This window comes from Tachyglossus aculeatus, chromosome 14 (genome assembly GCF_015852505.1).
Source record: "Tachyglossus aculeatus isolate mTacAcu1 chromosome 14, mTacAcu1.pri, whole genome shotgun sequence".
Lineage (NCBI taxonomy): Eukaryota > Metazoa > Chordata > Mammalia > Monotremata > Tachyglossidae > Tachyglossus > Tachyglossus aculeatus.
Window position 1 is genome coordinate 36,643,734 of NC_052079.1, and position 22,239 is coordinate 36,665,972.

General features: G+C 42.7%; 1 long non-coding RNA gene across 1 annotated transcript in view; it reads right to left on the bottom strand.

Annotated features, from left to right (window-relative positions):
• LOC119937212 overlaps window positions 1–19,933 on the bottom strand; it is a 62,209-nt gene extending 42,276 nt beyond the window's left edge. The window contains exon 1 of the long non-coding RNA XR_005453948.1: window positions 19,656–19,933. This is a non-coding gene — a long non-coding RNA (uncharacterized LOC119937212). The remainder of the gene's footprint in view (window positions 1–19,655) is intronic.
• Window positions 19,934–22,239: the final 2,306 nt, after the last annotated feature.

The following is a 22,239-nucleotide window of genomic DNA, read 5'->3' on the forward strand; positions in this document are numbered from 1 at the left end:
TATCCCCAGGAAATAAACAATGACGTCTTGCAGATAAGTCCTTCTGAGGGGCTTGACGGACAGAGAGATCACTAAAGTCATATGCCGAGGGCCAAATGCTGAGCCGACTGTCAATTGTTTGCTCCTAACGTGATATCAAGAATAACCAGTGCTGGGGAAGCAGCAACCAAACCATCGAGAAAACTAAATATCAAATTCCTAGAAAATACAGAAACCTAGACGGCGTTCTGAGACCATCTCACAGAAGGTGCCGAAAGTACAAATAAAAATTCGAACTGAATCATTCCTCCACCGAGCCCCTTGCCCCTATTCACTCTCCTTTTCCCTCCCATGGCTAATTCTGTCATATTGTAATCTCCCAAGCGCTTGGTACAGTGCTCTGCACACAGTTAGCACTCCAAAAATACAACTGATTGCTAAAGATCCAACGCTTAACAGAGTGCCACCAGTTGTTGAAACGCAGGTTTAATCTTTCTAATTCAAAGTTTTAATTCCAAGTCAAAATACTTCAAAGGTTAAAGGAGCAAAAAGAGCTCTAGGGTGTGAGCTCCTTGTGGGTAGCCTTGTCACTCTTTATTGTTGTATAATTCTTTCCCAAGTGCTTAGTACAGTGCTCGGCACACAGTAAGTGCTTAATAAATGCGATTGAATGAATGAGTGAAAAGGAGGGAGGCATTTGACCCAAGCCAAATTTAGCATGCCCTCCTAAATCAAATCAGAACATTATCACAAAAGGAGAATGCGCTATAAGAAATATGGGCAGTATAATGGACTGGTGCTGTTTGGAAAGAATGTGCTAAAGAGACAGAGAAAAAATAAAATCGGTGTTCTGCTGGGGCCAGAAAACAACTGTGCCATTCAGTTCTGCTTTAGAAGAGAAGCATTTTGGCCTAGTGGAAAGAGCACAGTCCTGAGAATCAGAGGAGCTGAGTTCTAATTCCAGCTCTACTGCTTGTCTGCTGTGTGACCTTGGGCAAATAGCTCAACTTCTCTGGGTCACAGTTTCCTCACCTATTAAAGGAGGATTAACTACTTAGTCTCCTTTCCACTTGGATTGTGAGCCCCCTGTGGAGCAGAGATTTTATCAGGCCTGATTATCTTATATCTACTTCAGAGCTCAGCAGGTGCTTGGCACCTAGTAAGTGTTTAACACATACATAACTGTTATTATCAATGGGCCCTGGGCCTCACTTCCAGGATGTGAGGCCACGGAGATGTACAGCTTTTATCCTTTTTCTCAACTCCCAGGGGGGTTCTGCTGGAACTGGGGTGACAGCAGCTCAGAGAAACAAATGATATTTTCCCCCAGAGCCGGTGACACCCAGTCATGGTACCACCAATTCCCAACTTGATAATGTCCCACAAAGGGTACATGCAGAGGAAAGGCAACATGTCCAAACTTAACCCAACTCAGCTAGATTTGGCTTTGACTTAACCCCTCAAGATGACCCAGGCTGATACAACTCTCCAGGGCTTTTCAACTCTCTACTAGTAGCGTATGATGATATCCCCTATCCATTTGTCCTCTGCATCACCTGAAGCAGCTGGAAGAGGACACGGGATTAAGGACCCAAGTGCTTAGTAGTAATAATAATAATAATAATAATAATAATAATAATAATAATGGCATTTGTTAAGTGCTTACTATGTGCAAAGCACCATTCTAAGCGCTGGGGAGGTTACAAGGTGATCACGTTGTCCCAGGTGGGGCTCACAGACTTCACCCCCATTTTACAGATGAGGGAACTGAGGCCCAGAGAATCAATCATCAATCGTATTTATTGAGCGCTTACTGTGTGCAGAGTACTGTACTAAGCGCTTGGGAAGTACAAGCTGGCAACATATAGAGACAGTCCCTACCCAACAGTGGGCTCACAGTCTAGAAGAAGCAAAGTGACTGGCCCTAAGTCACACAGCTGACAGTTGGTGGAGCCAGGATTTGAACCCATGACTTCTGACTCCAAAGCCCATTCTCTTTCCACTGAGCCACGCTGCTTCTCAGTGCTCTGTAATATGATTGATTGACTGACATGAAGTTTTCCAGCTGGAACCTGGGCAGACTGAAGTCTGGGACAGTCACACCCAAGAGTCTGAGCCTGTTCAGATGGAAATTGAGGTCCAAGCGGATCAAAGGAGATGGATAACATTTAGCGGGGTCATTCCAGTCTCAGGGTCACACCTGGAGAGTTTCCAGTCCTCTACCAGTCTCAACTATGGGAGGGGGAGTCAAGCAGAGGCCTACCCATTCCATTCCTAGCTTGGCCAGTGGCTAGAGAGTGGAAGACAATTTGCTACAAATCAAAACTCCCCTATGCTGGGCAGCAGCAGCATGGGAGAGAATCAAGGATGGAGACTCAAGTTTACCGGGCAGAAGGAGACAATGGTAAAGCACTTCCGTATTTTACCAAGAAAACACTATGAGTATTGATTGATATTAACTTAACCATGGAGAAGATAGGCTTGCTGAGGGACCCAAGAAATCTTCTCAGACATGACTTGAAGATTAACGAGGAACAATGTTGGAGAAGATACCGGGAGATTGAACCTCATTTCCAATTTGAAGAAATGTCCACCCCCCACCCCCTTATGATTTGGGAGCTATTAGGTTAGAATTCAGTTGTAATGTGTTAGCCTGAATTTTCAGAAGAGGAATTACAGTTGTTCACATTGTTGTAGGGGCTGGATTTGGGGGGACAGGGATAGAGATAGTGTGTGAAAACACACAAAAGCGAACACCTCCATGTGAGCCCACTGTTGGGTAGGGACTGTCTCTATATGTTGCCAATTTGTGCTTCCCAAGCACTTAGTACAGTGCTCTGCACATAGTAAGCACTCAATAAATACAATTGATGATGATGATGATGGAGCTCAGAAAACAAATCTCTCTTTGGCAGCAAGTACAAAATTTTCCAGGATTCTCTTTATTGTTACCAGAGGCCTTTCATGTTTGTATATGATCTTTTCTCTATTCCAAACTCATTTCGACCTCAATTTATCCTGCTATTACTTTCCAGTCTGTGGCTATTGAAACTGGCCACAAAACCTAGAATTCAGCAGCAGGACAAACAGAAAGAAAGTCCGGTAGAAGGAAACCTTTGTCTCAGTACTGACATTAAAACCTTTCTCCCTCTTCAGAAAAATCCCTGAAGTTTTTTTTTCAGGTAGGTTTTGGTTTCAACTGAAGTATGCAAGAAAGTTTCCTTGGGCCCAAGAACATTTTTTCTTTCAAAAGAGAAGTAAATATTTAAAAAGAAAACAGCTCTATCAAAAGCGTAAGTAGCAAGAAGTCAATTCCTTGGTGAAGAGTGAGTTACTGGCAGATTAAAAACTAGGTCATAGCCTCCCTTAAAATCCCTGTATCCATTCACAATATATAATAATAATAAGCAGTATTTTTAAGTGCTTACTGTGTGTCAAGTACTGAATTAAGCACTGGGGTAGATATAAGACAGTCAAGTTCGACATGGGGCTCACTATATAAATAGGAGGGAGAACTGAATACCCATTTGGCAGATGAGGGAAGTGAGGCACGCAGAAGGGAAGCCACTTGCCCAAGTCGACACAATGGATTCCCCTAGACATCCCGAAAGGCAAGGCTCTTACCACGATCCACATGGGAATCCAGGGAGAACAAGGGGGGAAGTGAACCTCAGGCACAGCACTGCGGCTTCTGCGGGTTTGAAGAAGAAGCAGAGCCAGCCAAGTAGCTGCCAAGAACAGAGAGCTCCATCATGAAGATGCCCGGTGAAAGAAGAACAAAGCCCAGCAACCATGACAACTCTATGAGGAACAATCGTCGTGTAGCCCACAATAATTACCAGTTATCCTCTGGATCTGAAAATGACTTTGCTGATAATGCGTCAGCATGGGCCAGAAAAGACTGAAATGCTTTATATCGCTGGCATCCTCGGGGTAGGGGGTCCTATCTACCGACTCTGTTGTACTTTTAGACTGTGAGCCCACTGTTGGGTAGGGACTGTCTCTATATGTTGCCAATTTGTACTTCCCAAGCACTTAGTACAGTGCTCTGCACACAGTAAGTGCTCAATAAATATGATTGATTGATTGATTGTACTTTTAAGTGCTTAGTAAGGTGTTCTGCACACTGTAAATGCTCAATAAATGTCATTACTTGACTTTTCAACAACAGTATTTACTGAGCCCCCACTGCGCGCTAACTACAGTACTAGTGAGCACTCTTGGCATGCATAGGCGCAGGGTAAAATGCAACTGTGTCTTTGAAAATTGTCCAAAGAAGACAAGGATGTATAAATGGATGAGACTACAATAGATAAAAAATTGAGTAATCATATATAAACTTGGCTGAGATTGACACTATCAATCAAACTGTATTCCTTAAGTGCTTACTGTGTGCATTCATTCAATTGGAGAAGCAGCGTGGCTCAGTGGAAAAAGCCCGGGCTTTGGAGTCGGAGGTCATGGGTTCGAATCCCGGCCCCGCCAACTGTCAGCTGTGTGACTTTGGGCAAGTCACTTCACTTCTCTGTGCCTCAGTTACCTCATCTGTAAAAATGGGGATGAAAACTGTGAGCCGCCCCTGGGACAACCTGATCACCTTGTAACCTCCCCAGCGCTTATAACAGTGCTTTGCACATAGTAAGCACTTAACAAATACCATCATTATTATTATTAATTGTATTTATTCAGCACTCACTGTGTGCAGAGCACTGTACTAAGCTCTTGTGTGCACAGACCTGGACTAAGCAATTGGGAGAGTACACTATAATAGAGTCGATCGAAATATACAACTAACATGTCTACTACTAACTCTATGGTCTCCTAAATGATCAGTACAGTACTCAGCAAGAGTGATCGACATACTACGTATTTATTACTCTATTTATTTTACTTGAACATATTTATTCTATTTATTTTATTTTGTTAATATGTTTTGTTTTGTTGTCTGTCTCCTCCTTCTATACTGTGAGCCCGCTGTTGGGTAGGGACTGTCTCTATATGTTGCTAACTTGTACTTTCCAAGTGCTTAGTATCATGCTCTGCGCACAGTAAGTGCTCAATAAATACAACTGAATGAATGAATGAATACTACTACTACTAATAGTGATATTTGTTAAGCATTTACTATAGGCCAGGCACTGTACTAAGCACTGGGGTGGATATGAGCAAATCAGGCTGGACACAGTCTCTGTCCCGCATGGGGCTCACAGTCTTAATCCCCATTTTACAGATGAGGTAACCGAGGCCTGGAGAAGTGAAGTGACTTGCCCAAGGTCACACATCAGACAAGTGGCAGAACTGGGATTAGAACCCAGGTCCGCACTCTATCCAGTAGGCCACGCTACTTCAGCTCATCACCAAGTGAAGTGTTTGATGGTCCTGGAGGGAGAGCTTGTTGTGGGGAGCCTTATCTCGGAGGAAGTTGGGAGCAGGCCACAAGCTCTCTGCTCCGGAGCTTGGATCTGGAGTCAGGAACGCACCTGAGGCCAGGGAAACGGGGAGCCAAGTTGGATACGTCCATCCACACCACTGAGTGTAGAAGTCGACACCAATCAATCAATCAATTGTATTTATTGAGCGCTTGTGTGCAGAGCACTGTAGTAAGCGCTTGGGAAGTACAAGTTGGCAACATACAGAGACGGTCCCTACCCAACAGTGGGCTCACAGTCTGGCTCACACCACCGAGAAGCAGTGTGGCTTAGCTTGGGAGTCAGAGGTCATGGGTTCTAATCCCGGCTCTGCCACTTGTCAGCTGTGTGACTTTGGGCCAGTCACTTCACCTCTCTGGGCCTCAGTGACCTCTTCTGTATAATGGGGAATAAGACTGTGAGCCCCACAAGGGACAACCTGATTACCTTGTAGCCCCCCCAGTGCTTAGAACAGTGCTTGGCACAGAGTAAGTGCTTAACCAATGCCATCATCACTATTATTATTAGTGGAAAGAGCATGGGCTTGGGAGTCAAAAGTCATGGGTTCTAATCCCGGCTCTGCCACTTGTCAGCTGTGTGACTTTGGGCAAGTCACTTCACTTCTCTGGGCCTCATATGTAAAATGGGGATTAAGACTGCGAGCCCCACATGGGACAACCTGATGACCTTGTATCGCCCCCAGCGCTTCAGTGCTTGGTACATAGTAAGTGCTTAACAAATGCCAACATTATTATTATTAATATTATCAAGTACCATCATTATTATTATTACTATAGTGGAGCTGAGTGCCTTTCTCCAGAATCAGGCAGGACTGCTTCCCAGCAGGAACTTTGTCCCGGGCAAGAAAGCTCTGGGAATGGTAACAGCTCAAGGACCCAGTGATGCTACTCTGATGCCAGAGGAGACTTGTTTATCCACAAATTCTTCAACCATTGGTGGTCCAGAGGAGCTGACCCACTTCCCCCAACTTTTTCTTAGGAGATCTTTTCACCGTCCACTTCGATTTCCCGACCACGCAGCATAGTTGGATTTGAGGAGCGCTGCTTAGGAACTAGTAGTCTGACCCCATTCCAGCTAGCTTGGGGGATTCTGGTAGAGAAGCAGTTAATGGAAACTAGAAGGTTCTAACCTTAGCCCCACCACTTAATAATAATAATAATGTTGGTATTTGTTAAGCACATACTATGTGCAAAGCACTGTTCCAAGCGCTGGGGTAGACACAAGGTAATCAGGTTGTCCCACGAGGGGCTCACAGTCTTCATCTCCATTTTACAGATGAGGGAACCCAGAGAAGTGAAGTGACTTGCCCAACGTCACACAGCTGACAAGTGGCGGAGCCGGGATTTGAACCCACGGCCTCTGACTCCAAAGCCCATGGTCTTTCCACTGAGTCGTGTGCTGTGTGACCCTGAGCAAGTCATTTAACCTCTCTGTACTAATCTAAGCACTTGCAGCATCAAACAGACACATTCTCTGACCACAGTGAGCTAAATCCGTTGTACTCTCCTAAGCCCAGCAGACTGCCCTGCCCACAATAAGTGCTCAAATACTATTGACCGATTGAGTTGATCGTGGTGTAGCTACCCTAGGACTTAGTACAATGCGAACACTTCAAAAGACCACAGTTATTATTGCCATGAGGCTCTTTCAGTGATGACAACGAAATTGCTCAATTCACATCTGGGTCACTATGAACCGTAGGAATCGGGTGACCTGTGTAAAATACGTGGGTGATCACAGCACGGCTAGACATGTAGGCTTGTTGCCGAATGCAAACACAGATGTACAAAGTCTAAATCTCCTCCAGGGCGAGTGATAGCCACTGAGGTGTGGCTCAACAGGGATAAAAACAGATTAGTTAATAATTATGTACTTCTTGATGAGCAGGGTTCATCATCACCTAAAAGCATTTATTAAACCCTCACAAGTGTTCGGTGCTGTGCAAGACAAACTAAGCAGAGAGGCCACTGTTACCTGGGAGTTCCTTGTGGGCAGGAAATGTGTCTGTTGTTGTATTGTACTCTCCCAAGCGCCTAGTACAGTGCTTTGCACTCAGTAAGCTCTCATGAATGCTCTAGGGCCTGGAGTGTTGCAAGAGCTATTTCTTATTTTACTGTCTCCCAAACAAGCATTGTCCCGGGAAAGAGAAAAGGCTGAAGGAAGAAGTTACATTTGAAATGGTTTGGAGAGAAAGAACGCAGGAACTCCAGGATTAAAAAAAAAAAAAAATCAGGTGAGCCCAGTTGGGGAAAAAGGGCAGGAATTTATTCATTCAATCGTATTTACTGAGCGCTTACTGTGTGCAGAGCACTGTACTAAGCGCTTGGGAAGTACAAGCCGGCAACATATAGAGATGGTCCCTACCCAATAACGGGCTCACAGATATGTGAAGCATAAACAATAACGATGTTGCTCTTTCAGCCCTTTTCTATGTGCCAAGCATCATGCTAAGCACTGGGAAGGATAGAAAATAATCAGATCAGATACAGGTCCAGACCCTCTCTGGGGTCACATTCTAGCAGTATGGCATAATGGCTAGAACACAGCGCTGGGAGTCAGAAGGTCATGGGTTCTAATCCCAGCTCTGCCACTTGTCTGCTGTGTGACTTTGTGCCGGTCACTTCACTTCTCCGGGCCTCAGTTACCTCATCTGTAAAATGAGGGTTGAGACTGTAAGCCCCGCATGGGACAGGGACTGTGTCCGACCCAATTTGCTTCCATCCACCCCAGTGCTTCGCTTAACGAATACCATAATTATTACTAGAAGAGGGAGGGAAAACAGGTAATTCATCCTTAAATTACAGATGAGGAAACCAGAGACACAGAGAGGCTAAGCGACCTGCCCAGTGACACACAGCGGACAAGCGGAAGAGCTGGGATTAGGAGAACAGAAAAACTAAAACAGAGGGGAAAAGGCAGTGGACGCATAGGTAGAATGAAGATGAGGGTAAAGTGCAGCAAAGATAGACAAGGAAGAGGGAAAACAAGGTGGGAAAGGTGGGTGGCAATAAAGAATGGGGCTGTAGATACCTAAAGAAGAAAGTCCAGAAAAAAAGGGCGATGGCTGAGAGTAAATCATTTGGAGAAAGCCACAAGTGGGTATCAAAAAGAGGCAAATAAAGTGTCAGCGAAACTGTACCATCTATACTGGAAAAATAGCTTTTAAGCGTAAGTGTTCAGATTTTTTGTGTGCTTCCAAGGGGAATGGAATTGAAATTGGAGGTGAAATTGTGCCTGTGAAGAAGGAAATGTGTGAGTGATCCTTTAGCCTGACCTTTGGCCCTGCCCTCTAGACTCCAAGCTCCTTGTGGGCAGGGAACATGTTGTACTGGATTCTCCCAAGCGCTTAATGCGGTGCTCTGCACACAGTAAATGCTCCATAAATACAGTTGATGAATTGAGCCTGAGGAAGAGTCGACTTAGTACTTCAGAAAAGCACCTAATGGTGGGAGATAGGGCAGAAAAGGGGCCAGATCCAGTCCGACCTGAACACTGAGGTAAAAAGACTTAATACGGCTTTGTTTCACAGTCAATCACAAAACCAAGCAGAGACCAGCTGAAAGAATCACTCATTGTTTCAAATCAAATCTATCTAGTACAGCATTATTAAGGATAAGGGCCTAGTTATAAAAGAACACTCTGAATGCAAATTGGCAACACACTGGAGCATCAGGAAAGGAGAAAGACTTGAAAAGTCACTTGTAAAACTCATCCGAAATACGTCACGACTATACCAAGGACAAGATAAATAACAGATTCTGACCCGAAAAAGGACTAGTGAGTAGAACACTTATAGACCCAGGTACGTCAATGACACCAAAGGTCCCATCCTGGTTGGCCTGAGGAAAGAAAAAACACCACCAAAACAACTCTTCCATTTTCATTTCACAACCTGAGGGAACGCAAGAAAGGACCTGTAATGAAGCGGCAGGATTGTTGAAAGTTCCCAGATGATAATCGCGGTTCTCATCGCATCTTAAGATGAAGAGATAAAGCACAAATACTAGTCTGTTAGCCACCAACCCCACGTCTGCAAGACCCACAAAGGACAAATGAATGGATGAAATGAGATCACAAACCGGAATGACCGAAACGGTAGTGAATAGTGGCCCTTGGAGAAACTGCTCTGCTTCATGGGGAATCTACAGCTTCAAATAAGAAAAATAAATCAGTGGAGGACCTCTCAAATTCTTATCTGTTCCATCTCTCTTGTACTCCCCCAAGAGCTTAGAGAAGTGTGGCTCAGGGGAAAGAGCCTGGGCTTGGGAATCAGAGGTCATGGGTTCTAATCCCAGCTTCACCACTTGTCAGCTGTGTGACTTCGGGCAAATCACTTAACTTCTCTGTGCCTATTACCTCATCTGTACCATGGGGATGAAGACTGTGAGCCCCACATGGGACAACCTGATTACCTTGCATCCCCCCCAGTGCTTAGAACAGTGCTTGGCACATAGTAAGCGCTTAACAGAGAAGCAGCGTGGCTCAGTGGAAAAGAGCCAGGTCATGGGTTCAAATCCCGGCTCCGCCAATTATCCGCTGTGTGACTTTGGGCAAGTCACTTAACTTCTCTGTGCCTCAGTTACCTCATCTGTAAAATGGGGATTAAGACTGTGAGCCCCCCGGGGGACAACCTGATCACCTTTGCACATAGTAAGCGCTTAATAAATGCCATCATCATCACCATTATTATTAACTGAAACCATTATTATTATAGCACTGCTCTGCACACGGTAGGTGCTCAGTAAATATACTGATTGATTGAGTCAGGTGAGTTAAGAAAAAGCTCACAGAGAGCCTCAAAATCTGCACTGGCTCCGTGATTTCCTTTCCCTGCTGCTGCCTCTTAGACCCCTAGGCTAAAAGAGTACAAGATGTTCCAGCAGCGGTTGCACTTGGAGTTCCTCCACGAGCACACATTCCCATGAAAATCGAGCTGATTTACTTGGCCGGTCGGCAAGGCCTGGACACATCTGGCCTGTATGCCTCGGGCTTTGCCGGGGAAACAACGCCAGTGTCCAGAGAAAGAGGATATAGCTCCCTTTCGCAGTATAGATGAAACACCTCTACCTGATGGGCTAAATACCCAGTCCAGAAGCCCTCAAGTTCTCTTCCCAGATACCCAGGGTAGTTATCCAGTGGACAGCTGGAACCACCACTGCTGCTAAAGAAAAGCTAGACCCAGAGAAACACCGAGCAGCCCCGAAGCCCGTAGGACTACAAAGGCGACTCCTCCACCGAAAAACAGGATGAGGATAAAATAAAATGAAAAAAATAATGACCGAAAGCCCACTCCCCTCCTCCAGCCCCATCTTGCTCCCTGAACCCTGATCTGGTCTATCTCACCACAGACCCCTTTCCCAAGTCCTCCTCCAAGGCTGAAACTCTCTCCCCTTCCTTATTCACTCATTCAATAGTATTTTATTGAGCGCTTACCGTGTGCAGAGCACTGTACTAAGCACTTGGAAGGGTACAACAATTAACAGACACATTCCCTGCCCACAACGACCTTACAGTCAAGAGGGGGAGACAGGTGTTAATAGAAATAAATAAATGACAGATGAAGTGTTGTGTGGCTGGGAGAGGGAGAAAACAAAGGGAGCAAGTCAGGGCAAGTCCATACGTGCCAGACCACCATTTTCTCCACCTTCAAAGGACAAGTAAGATCACATCCTCTCCATGAAGCTCCTTTTCCCCAGCTAGCTCTCTCTCCTGCATTGTCTATCCACTTGGATCTATGACCTATGGACACTTGATATTAGCCCCACTCCCAACCCCTCAGCACTTATGTACGTATCTTTAAATTATTTATTCATAGACGGTAAACTCATTACGGGCCACAAACGTGTCTGCTACTTCTCTTGTATTGTACTCTCCTATTTAGAACAGTGGTCTGCACATAGTAAGCACTGAATAAATACAATTGATTGAGTGACTGATTAGAGATGTGGCCTAGTGGAAAGAGAATGGGTCCGGGACTCAGAAGACTGGGTCTAATTTCAGTTCTGCCACTTGCTTGCTGTGTGACCTTAAGATGCCTAACTTCTCTGTGCCTCTGTTTCCTCGTCTGTAAAATGGGGACTCAATGCCTGTCCTCCCTTCCCCTTAGATAGTGAGCCCCATGTGGGTCAGTGACTGAGTCCGACCTGATTATAGCACTCACATATCTCCATTATCATTACTGTTATTATTACTATTATTTTTAGTATTAGCAACAGAGAGACCCTCGAAAACAAGAAGTCAAAACCGAAAGGGATTTAATGAAAATAGCCAGACAAATTTAGTGATAGGCAAATCTTATTCCTGTGAGCTCAGATAAGCACCCAGCCTTGGGGTGCTTAGCAGAACATTGAGATTTGCAAAACGGGCCTGGAAAATGTAAATGTATCACAGAATCAAGCTTATCATGGGGGTATTTTCCTGCTTTAGTCAGGGTGGAGTAACAGTGAGGATTGACCGCTTTGGGATATTTCGGCACAACTATTTTCAGGCCCGCCCCTCTGCCTGGCAGTGCAGAGGAAGAAGTAGGGACAGTGGATGCATTTGGAAAGGAGATTTGGGTTCAGATTTTGAGGTCTGGAGAAAACATTTGGCCGGGAAGGGTCAGTTTTTTAGCTTTATCCTAAACCGTTTGCTCACTTCCAGAATTACGATTAACGGCTAAAATCCTTGGAATTTTGAAAGGTAAATGAAAACAAAAGGCAAAATAATTTTAAAACATCCAAACAACAAGCTGGCACCCTAGCATAAAAACTGGCCCAATTATTTTTTTAAAAAAGGAAACAGTCATTTACAACTTAAACATATACAGATCAAGATAGTAAAGGGATTGATTTATCTCCTCATAAATCTTATTCAAAAAAAGAAATACATAGGCCAAACACTGTAGCCCCTAAATTCCAGAAAATTGGAAGTTGACGTAACTGCTGAGACGTAAAATTGGTGGAAATACACCTATGTTAATGATGGGAACAGGGTCTAGGGAAAATTGAATATTGAACAAGTTCATCCCAAAATGCATTTTATAACCCCTTTCTTCTAAAGTACAACTCCTTAGCCAACATTTGCGCATACATTTGCACCGCATCCTTGCTAGAAAAATTCTTGGCTCTGCTGCTGATTGGATGCTGAGAGGGGACCCACAAAGGCGTAACATGAGGATATTGTGATGTCACGACACGACAAAGTGCAAGCTCCTCATCTTCCCTCCCAAATCCTCTCCTCCACCCAACTCTGTCGACCATATCCATTCGATTGTATTTACTGAGCGCTTACTGTGTGCAGAGCACTATACTAAGCGCTTATCTCTCGAGCCCCCAGCCTTGGCATCTTCCTTGACTCCTCCCTCTCTTTCAACCCCAGTATTCAATCTGTAACCAAATCCTATTGATTCTTTGTTCCAAACATTTCCAGAATCCCCGCCCTTTCTCTCCATCTGAACTGCTGCAAGCACTTGTCATATTCCTACTTTACTACTTGGGACGGCCTCCTCTCAGACCTCGATACCTGACATCATCAAACATCATTTTGCGCACACCTCCCCACTCTAAAATAACTTCTCATGGTCGTCCATTCCTCTCTGAATAATAATAATAACAAGTGCTTACTACACACCAGGATACAAGGTTATCCTGTAGTTGAAAATGGCAAGTCTTCATCCCCCAAATTGTCCATAAATTCTAGAATTGTTGCCTATTTTACTCATCTCCACTCAAGGTATTTCCATTTACCTTACTAGACATGTCTCTCTGCTAATGTAGATAACTCTCTATCTATATCTCTAAGCCCTTTGTGTTCAAGGATGTCTCTACTGTATATTGATGGATGAAACATTGGAGTGTCTGCCAGCGTGTTTGAAATGATTAATGTGCTAACCTTCAGCTCTGTGTACACAATGCCACTCATTACATATATTATACTTTCCTTGAAGGAGGCCACTAGGAAAATCCATAACAATGAGAATGGAAATCAGGAAAAACATAAAAGTACATTAAATTCTGGGAACCCTGATCTTTATAAATTAGCTAGTAAAGGATGGCTTTTAAGGGACTTTTTTGTCCGCTTGCCTGAGGCCTTTAGGGCAGTACCAACTGCAGGTTGATTGGTGGGGAGGGGAGACATAGCAGGTGATTTGATGCATCTGTTTTCCATTTGTCTGAAGCACAAACCACCCCTTATTCATGAGGGAAAAATAATATCCCACCCACAGAAGTTTGCCCAGAAGTCCAGAAGCTATAGGCAAACCAGCTTTTTTCCTCCCCAAATTCCTCCTTAAGACGGACATGTGCCTTGCTGTTGTCAATGGAATAGTGAGTTCAATGCAGGTTTGCACTTTCCCAGCCATTAAACAGCTGCTAATGCATTTCATTATGTTTGGGTTTTTTCTACATCAAAGAAAGCCCCCAAACAGTGTGATCAAGTGGAAGTAACTGAGCCTGGCCTACATTTTAACTTGCAATGTTTTTCGGGTTTTTTTTTTTTCCTGGGATATAATGCCATCTGGTATACTAACAGCAAAGGACAGTAGGGGGAAGAAAAAAAAAAACCTACACACCCTACTTTGTTTATTGGTTTAACAGTTAATCCTGATAAAGAACAGAACCTTGGAGTAACTGCCGGTTATCTGGTATATCTATTGTCTTACATAGAACTGTAGAGAGTTCCTGAAAACAAAGATAGCATACTGGATTCCATGAGAAAACAAACTAAGTAGACCATGAAAAGCAGACTTTATTTGGTTTTTGTTTGCTTTATTTCTTACCAATTACTGATCCTAAAAAAAGGAAGAAAAAAAAAAAGGCTGAGGAGAATTTTCCTTAGAAGCCAAAGAACTTACTGGATAAGCAGCAATAGGGAGCTGTCTTTTTAAAGCTTTATTTAGGCTCCGATTTAGATATTTAAACATTTGTATTTTTTGATTTTAAAAAATCCCCCCAAGAGATAAGGAAGAACAAAAATACTCCTAACCTGGTTTCATTAATCAACTTCAAACTAAGTATTTCATGCCCTCTTACAATGAAAATATAAAAACTTATATCTGAGAGGACTAAAGTCAGTAAAACTGAGATTTCTGTATGCTGAACTTTCAATGGACAATTTAAGGAGGAAAATGCTGCGACCACCTTGTCATTATGATTTTAGCCTCCAATACAAAAATTAAATATGGCCAACCATTACTTCCCTTGAAAATGAGGATTTGAGTTCCTAATAAGCATATTGTAACAATCTATTATTTAGTTAAATACAAGTTTGATTAATCCTTTTTAAATCTCAGTTTTGATCCCTGGGTTGCCTCGATAGCCTCAATAGAATGAAACTATTATAATCACTAGCATTTTCTCACATTTAGTGATTTAGCCTGTCAGTTGTGAGCCCCCTGTGGGACAACCTCATCACCTTGTAACCTTCCCAGCGCTTAGAACAGTGCTTTGCACATAGTAAGTGCTTAATAAATGCCATTATTATTATTATTATTTAAAAAATCTTTAGGTTTTGGAGGAAACCCCAAAAAGAAGTTTCCAACAACTATTTTTCCTTGCACTAGAATAATAATTGTGATATTTTTCAGGGGCTTACTAACTGCTAAGGACTGGATTAGATACAGGTTAATCAGGTCAGATACAGTCTCTGGTTTCACGTGGGGGCTCACATCTTAGAAGAGAGAACAGGTATTGAATTCCCATTTTAAAAATGAGGAAACAGAGGCACAGAAAAGTTACTTGACTTCCCCAAGGCAAGTGGCAGAGCAGGGATTAGAACCAAGATCCCCCCAAATGTATTTTATGGATGAGCCAGCTGTACCAGTACATATCTATTCTATTTATTTTATTTTGTTAGTATGTTTGGTTTTGTTCTCTGTTTCCCCCTTTTAGACTGTGAGCCCACTGTTGGGTAGGGACTGTCTCTATATGTTGCCAACTTGTACTTCCCAAGCACTTAGTACAGTGCTCTGCACACAGTAAGCGCTCAATAAATACGATTGATGAGGATGATGATACCAGCAAAATCGTTTCTCCAATAGCAGTTCAAATACATGCTTTAGTCTTTTAGTTATTTTATAATTTTGATGTTGATAAAGAACATCAGCTTCAAAAGACACTTCTCCCCCTCTAGACTTTAAGTAAGCACCTGTATATGTATATATGTTTGTACATATTTATTACTCTATTTATTTATTTATTTTACTTGTACATATCTATTCTATTTATTTTATTTTGTTAGTATGTTTGGTTTTGTTCTCTGTCTCCCCCTTCTAGACTGTGAGCCCACTGTTGGGTAGGGACTGTCTCTGTATGTTGCCAACTTGTACTTCCCAAGCACTTAGTACAGTGCTCTGCACACAGTAAGCGCTCAATAAATATGATTGATTGATTGATTGATTGTGGGCAGGGAACATGTCTGCCCACTCTGTTGTATTGCACTCACCCAAGCGCTTAGTAGAGTGCTCTGCACACAATAAGAGCTCAATATCTATGATTGATTGACATCAGATACGCATATGGTTTGGACTTGTGAAACATATTGTCCTACCATCTGTTTTGCATTGACTGTTGCAACTTTAGCTGAATTATACCATGCTCTCAGTGCCTTTGCTAGATTGCTATTTTCAGCATATGAAGAAATCGTTCTCTTAGAAATGAAGTTACTTGCAGCCAACATTAAAAACAAACATTTCTGACCTTGGCAATTCTCAATACAATGCTGGGTTTTCTGATGTTTAAATTTCAGTGGGAATGAGACAATTAAAGTGAGATTAATATTTTCTCCTGAAGGGAAAAAAGTTGTTTCCATCTGAACCGTATTTTCTTCACCAAGTAATCATATAGAATGAGAGAATAGCTCTTCGAAAACATTTGCTTTATGTTACATATAATAAAGTGAATCACTCATTTAATGAATTCTGTAAATAAATGGCAGAGAATTCCCTGCATATTACATTTAAAACCAACTGTTACCCTTGTCTTTTATTTTCTAAGTGGAAAATAATTACATGTGGTAGAACTGAGCATTCCACTTAATATAGAAACTGAATCCTAACCTGTCTTGCCGCCCTTGATTTGATAAATCTCACCTAGTTTGAAGAAATGACACTGATTTCCTCACTCAACTCACTCAGAGATGATGTCCCCTTTTAGAATGTAATGTACATACAAGGTAATTGATGAAATTTGAAAAGGAAGAGGAAAAATTATACAGGATTTCTTCCATAGCATTTTATCCAAATCTTGGAATTGTAATGGACAGAAATTACTAATTTCTAGCCATGCGCCTGGGGATGAAACATCCTATGCATTTACATTTTAAGTAGTAAAGCTTCTGTGATTCCCCATTGGAAAAAAAAAATTCCAGTCTAAAATATCTCACTATTAGCAACATTTGACAGAGATGCACCCAGATCAGTGATTCCCAACTTCTTTCTTAGGAAAAGAATCCACCTGACCCTTATCAACTCTCCAAGGACCTGGAAAGAAAAAATATGTGGGCTTGGGGTAAGGAAGGAAGAATCCTGAGGGAGGGGAGATTGATTAATAAATGAAATAATAGTAATAAATGTTAATAATAATAATAAATGAAATATTAATAAATAATAGCTTCAAAAAAGCCAATCAGTGATATTTATTGAACACAATGTGAGCAGAGCACTGTATTAGCTTGGGAGAGTACAGTAGAGTAGGTAAATATTGTGTCTCCATTCAAGGACCTTACATTCTAGATAATGAAAATCTAATTTTCTATGCTATATGTACTTATGAATAATGTAATTATCTCTGCAAATGATGGAGAAAATCAAGAGCCTATTGTGCTATTGGAAAATTCCAAGGAATCCCTCTAAAATCTGAAATTGAGAAACAATATGGCCTAGTGGAAAGAGAGTCAGAAGGACCTGGGTTCTAATCCAAGCTCTGCCACTTGTCTGCTGTGTGATCTTGGACAAGTCAATTAACTTCTCTGTGCCTCAGTTACCTCATCTGTAAAACGGGGTTTAAGACTCTGAGCCCCATGTGGATCATGGACTGTGGCCTATATGATTAACTTGTATTCACTCTAGTGTTTAATACAGTGCCTGGCACCTAGATAGCGCTTAACAAATACCATTTAAATAAAAATGTGCCTCAATAAAGGCAAAGGGAATCCTAGTCAATAATAATAATAATGATAGTATTTGTTAAGCACTTACTAAGTGCAAAGCACTGTTCTACAAGGGGGGGATACAAGGTGATCAGGTTGTCCCATGTGGGGCTCACAGTCTTAATCCCCATTTAGAGATGAGGTCTCCAAGGCACAGAGAAGTTAAATGACTTGCCCAAAGTCACACAGCTGACAAGCGGTGGAGCCAGGATTAGAACCCATGACCTCCGACTCCCAAACCCGGGCTCTTTCCACTGAGCCACGCTGCTTCTCTTTGCCTCTGCAAACAGTTGCCTCTTATTTACCAGGCACTAAAAAAGATCCTGAGAATTCATTCAATTGTACTTTGAGTTCTTAGAGTGTGCAGAGCACTGTACTAAGCGCATGGAAGAATGCAACAGTAAACATTCATTCATTCAATAATATTTATGAGTGCTTACTGTGTGCAGAGCACTGTACTAAGCGCTTGGGAAGTACAGACACATTCCCCGCCCATAATGATGTGCATATAGCTTTACTTCTATTTATTCTGATGACTTGACACCTGTCCACATGTTTTGTTGTCTGTCTCCCCCTTCTAGACTGTGAGCCCGTTGATGGATAGGGACCGTCTCTATATGTTGCCAACTTGTACTTCCCAAGCGCTTAGTACAGTGCTCTGCACACAGTAAGTTCTCAATAAATATGATTGAATGAATGAACACCCAGCTTACAGTCTAGAGGAGTCCTAGTGACCCAGAGAAGTAGGCTGGGCTATGTGGGCAGAGAGTGTGTTTGCTGTACTGCTTCCTCCCAAGCACTCAGTATAGTGCTCTGCACATATTAAGTGCTCAATAAATATCACTGATTGATTGGTGGAAGACCAGCTGCAGAAACCACCTCCCAGCCAGCCCCATCCTCCAGGTGTTTGTTCTGCAGAATAATGGGAGCCTCTTCCACTCCCACCCCATCCTATTTGGGTATAAAACTGGAACAAAAAAGAAAGCAAAGGCCTCGGAAGTGAAAGTGAGTGAGAGTGGCAAGAGACTCACAGCCATTAAACAGAAAAACAGGAACCTTCAAGATGTAGTTTATAGAGAAACTGGAAACAGACTGTGACTATAGGCCCCCTGAGGAATTGGAGAGGCAGGGTGGTCTAGTGAATAGAGTACAGACAGGCCTTGAAGTCAGAAGGACCTGGGATTTATGCTACCTATGAGCTGCTCTTTAATATTTTAACGAATATAAAAACTACAAGGATAAGTAGGAAAAGTAGAGAAGCAGCATGGCTCAGTGGAAAAGCACAGGCTTGGGAGTCAGTTCTAATCATTCAATCGTATTGAGCGCTTACGGTGTGCAGAACACTGTACTAAGCTCTTGGAAAGTACAATTTGGCAAAGATAGAGACAATCGCTACCCAACAACGGGCTCACAGTCTAAAATGGGGGAGACAGACAACAAAATAATAATAATAATGACATTTGTTCCCGGCTCTGCCGCTTGTCAGCTGTGTGACTTTGGGCAAGTCACTTAACTTCTCTGGGCCTCAGTTACCTCATCTGTAAAATGGGGATTAAGACTGTGAGCCCTACGTGGGACAACCTGATCACCTTGTAACCACCCCAGTGCTTAGAACAGTGCATTGCACATAGTAAGCGCTTAACAAATGCCATCATCAAAATATATGTGAACATGATTGAGCTGTTTGAAAGATATTTATATCACTAAAAATGCAAACGTCCAGCTATCTCACATGGATGAACATAAGGAAATGCTTCATTTGTCCTAAATTCCAGTTCTTATTTTGATGACAAACTCCCAGAGGATGAGTCTGACCAGCATTGAACCACTCTTCTCTCCTCATAAAACCCCAAACCAGATGCTTCCTTGAATAATGCTTTAGCATCAGCTGAAAGCCTTTTGTTTCAATCTCTGCAAACCAGGATGTTTGGCTACGTGATTGTCTACTGGGCCTCCCACTTAACCCAAGAGACTGCTCGATTCCCAGTTGCTTAGGGTTCTGTGAGTTTCCCAAGAAGGAAATGGCAAAAATCATTACATTGTAAAACACAATCTGGAAAATGGTAGAAACGTATATAAAAAAAAATTTACATCAAGAACCGTTGGAAACTGCTCTCTTACCTTAGTTTGCCTGGACTCTGGGAATGACCAAGAGGTTTTGCAGGGTGGTGGATTGGTGAAGGAAGAGGATGGTAATTGGGTGAGGGATCCTGTGATGGATGGTGGGTTGAAAGCTCGTACTGAAATGGCTCAGCTGCAACTGTGTTCTTTCATCATGGGTCCTGAAAGAGGTGTGTTTCTGCCGTCTTAAAGTCACCGGTTTCACACTAAAAGATAGCTAGGCCTCATCCAGGTGTGGATTACTGAAGGAATTTTCCACTAGAAAACTTCCTTTAAAAATTGTGACCTGCCCTAGGCAGGCCTAGTTATTATTTAAGAAAAGACACTTCCCAGCTGACAAATCATCAACCACAAAGGTCAACCCCTAAACAAAGACAAAATAGCTATCAATCAGAAGTACTTATTGAGTGCTAAGCACTGTACAAAATTCATCATTAGCAAAATACACGTGCCTGATCTTTAAGAAGCTTACAGTTCAATGGGGGAGACGGACAAAAAAATGTTTATAGGTAATGAAAGCTGGAGGAAGTGGCCTTTTCTTCTCACCCATCTTTAGGCCAGAACAGTAGAAGAGTTTCCACCATCTAATCCAAGAAGTTTATGGCAACGGGAGGGGAAATGTGGAGTCTATAAAGAATTCACAGGAGTGGTAGTTAGAATACATTTTATTCCTTTAGCCTATAACTGTCAACGAGAAATGATTTGTGCCTGAGTTTCAAAAGACAGAAACCACAAATGTTATTAAAACTTCAACTTCTGTTTTATGTGTGAGCCAGGCTTTTTTGGTTTGCGAGCTCTTATTCCTTCTATTTATATTACTTTAAAAATCTTTTCAATCTGAATCTGCCCAGGGAAATCCTGACCTTAGCTTTAGAGCTAATGTTATCAATCAGTCAGTGGTATTTATTGAGCACTTAGGGTACAGAGCACTATACTGACAGCTTGGGAATGTCCAATGCAATACAGTTGCTAAACACAGCCCCTCCCCACAAGGAGTTTATAAGCTACAAGGGGAGAACAATCTGAAGGGGGAGAAGCAGTGTGGCTCAATGGAAAGAGCCCGGGCTTTGGAGTCAGAGGTCATGGGTTCAAATCCCTGCTCCTCCAATTGTCAGCTGTGTGAGAGAATGCTGGGAGAAGTGCTGGGAGAGAATATACAGGTGAGAAACACTAAAGCAGATGTGTTTTCAGAGGAATCGCAAGAATTCTACACACTGCTTGCAGTGAAGCCAGAGGGATTTTAGGCCTTCCTATCTTTCAGCACCCCAGGGTCTATTTTGTTGTTTATTTGTTTTACGGCATTTTGTTAAGTGCTTACTATATGAACTGGGGTGGATGAGATAAAGGAAACTTATTTAGAGAAGCAGGGTGGCTCAGTGGAAAGAGCACAGGCTTTGGAGTCAGAGGTCATGGGTTCAAATCCTGGCTCCGCCACTTGTCAGCTGTGTGACTTTGGTCAAGTCACTTCACTTCTCTGTGCCTCAGTTCCCTCATCTGGAAAATGGGGATTAAGACTGTGAGCCCCACGTGGGAAAACCTGATCACCTTGTAACCTTCCCAGCACTTGGAACAGTGCTTTGCACATAGTAAGCGCTTAACAAATGCCATTATTATTATTAGAATAGTGCTTTGCACATAGTGCTTAACAAATGCCATCATCAGTATTATTATGACAGTGATCAGTCATTTTTAATGAGTGATTAGTGCATGCAGAGCAGTGTACTAAGAACTTGTGCCATTTTCTAGAACAACTGCTATTCCTGCCTCAGAGTCCTGATCAGAGAGTATCAGTCAATCAGAGGGCATTTCAGGCTCTTTTCATACCCCTAGTCCTTTTCTAATACTCACTTGTACAGATTTATTACTCTATTTATTTTATTTGTACATATTTACTATTCTACTGATTTTGTTAATGATGTGCATTTAGCTTTAATTCTATTTGTTCTGACGACTTGACACCTGTCCACATGTTTTGTTTTGTTGTCTGTCTCCTCCTTCTAGACTGTGAGCCCGTTGTTGGGTAGGGACCGTCTCTATATGTTGCCAACTTGTACTTCCCAAGCGCCTAGTACAGTGCTCTGCACAGAGTAAGTGCTCAATAAATACGATTGAAAGAATGAATGAATGAACTGGTTCTCCAGAGGAGATTCAGAGCAGTCACAAAGGAGATAATGAGTTGGGGATGGAAGGTGGTAATGGGGAGAGAGGGTAATAATAACGATGGTATTCGTTAAACGCTTACTATGTGCAAAGCACTGTTCTAAGCGCTGGGGAGGTTACAGGGTGATCAGGTTGTCCCACAGGGGGCTTACAGTTTTAATCCCCATTTTACAGATGAAGTAACAGAGGCCCAGAGAAGTTAAGTGACTTGCCCAAAGTCACACAGCTGACAGTTGCCAGAGCAGGGATTTGAACCCATGACCTCTGACTCCAAAGCCCCGGCTCTTTCCACTGAGCCACGCTGCTGCTCTGCTTAGTACCCATTGCCAACTGCTGCCAATCACCAAGACTCATCACCATGGCATTTGTTAAGCGCATACTATGTGCCAGGCACTGTTCTAAGAGTTGGGGTGGATACAAGCAA